The sequence below is a fragment of the Sceloporus undulatus genome, unplaced genomic scaffold, assembly GCF_019175285.1.
Source record: "Sceloporus undulatus isolate JIND9_A2432 ecotype Alabama unplaced genomic scaffold, SceUnd_v1.1 scaffold_28443, whole genome shotgun sequence".
NCBI lineage: Eukaryota > Metazoa > Chordata > Lepidosauria > Squamata > Phrynosomatidae > Sceloporus > Sceloporus undulatus.
Window position 1 is genome coordinate 1 of NW_024831356.1, and position 1,374 is coordinate 1,374.

Below are 1,374 nucleotides of genomic sequence, written 5' to 3' on the forward strand. Positions count from 1 at the left end.
ACAAGGTACTAAGCATTCATAATCAATGAGAAGAGTTGTGAGAGGCAGTGGGGTGTAGTGGGTCCAATGACTGTGGGCCCATCTTTCTCTCTTCCTCTCATCCCCAGCCTACTTCACAGGGTTGTTGTGAGGACAAGGTAGGCAGGAGGAGGGCCACATGGGTCAATCTGAGCTCTTTGAAGGGCAGGTGAAGTATAAGCACCTTCCGTGAAGATGTAACTTATGCCCCTAGATTCTTCAATTTTCACTCCAGGCCTCTAGTATGTGTTCATACTGGAAATATGTGGAAATGCTGCCTGTTCAAACATCACATTCTCTTTATTCTTTTCCTTGCTGTCTGTTTTGGACTGTATGATCCTTGGGAACAGGGACCTGTTTTTGCCTATGACGTCCTGCATGTAGAGGATACAGAAATACCAGAATCTTATGTTAGCGCCTTAAAGGCAAACTGGTTTTATTGGGTAAGATAATCTTTCATGGCCTATTGCCCATTTCAGCAGCTGCCTGGAGTGTTGGCCCAGTTGCCAGATCTTTGGATGAAGGCGAGAGGGGGGATTTGGCGGAACTGAAATGCAAAAGGTACATTTCATCATCACTGTTTGTACATTCCTGCCCTCTGACCATCCGAGGAAATGGGCTGCAATTTGCAAAAGCTTCTGCCAAATAAAATTTGGTGGCCTTAAAGGGGCAACTAGATTCTTCTACTGTGTCTTTTTACACTTGTCTGATATAGTTATTCAGATTAATGATGTCGTTATTTTTTGCTCTTGTTCCTCCAGTCAGTTCAAGGGAGGCAAGTGGAGTCCCAAAGGAGTTGCCTTCTACTGGTTGTCTGGCCACTGGTCCATCCAGCTCCAACAGTTGACATATGGGCATGCCACTTGAGGTAATACATGGGTCTGTCTGGTTTTGGACGAGGCACAAGGTACTATTAACTCATGTGTTCACTTGTTGTCACTCTCTCACACACATCTCATTGCACTTCTCCAGACACAGAAGAAGGCCAAGGCTGTCCCTTTCCCTCTCTGCCCTGAGAACTGCACTGGAACGGGAGGCAGTCCCTGTGCTCAAGCATTAGGGTCCTTTCTATGAAATATAGAGTAGAATATTGTTGTTCTAATAATCTGAAGACTCCTGGTTTAACCAGTGCACCCTCTATTGACGAATAAGGCACCTATGCCACACCGTCCTTGTTCTCATAATTGCCGAGGCCAGCTTGTCCCTTGCTGGCAAGCCTTCCAAGAAGTCTTTCCTGACTACCGTGTCATAGCATGAATGATGAAGGTGACTCTGGGAGCTCAAAGGCTGCCACAGGATCTGAAGACACGATCTGGCAGCTCCTAGCAGTCTAGGAAGACTTCAGATACAATAAGA

General features: G+C 46.1%; 1 long non-coding RNA gene across 1 annotated transcript; it reads left to right on the forward strand.

Annotated features, from left to right (window-relative positions):
• Positions 1-55: 55 nt before the first annotated feature.
• LOC121918730 lies at positions 56-1,314 on the forward strand. The gene is made up of 3 exons (XR_006101290.1): positions 56-579; positions 780-886; positions 991-1,314. It is a non-coding gene; the product is annotated as an uncharacterized LOC121918730 (long non-coding RNA).
• The last annotated feature ends 60 nt before the right edge of the window (positions 1,315-1,374 follow it).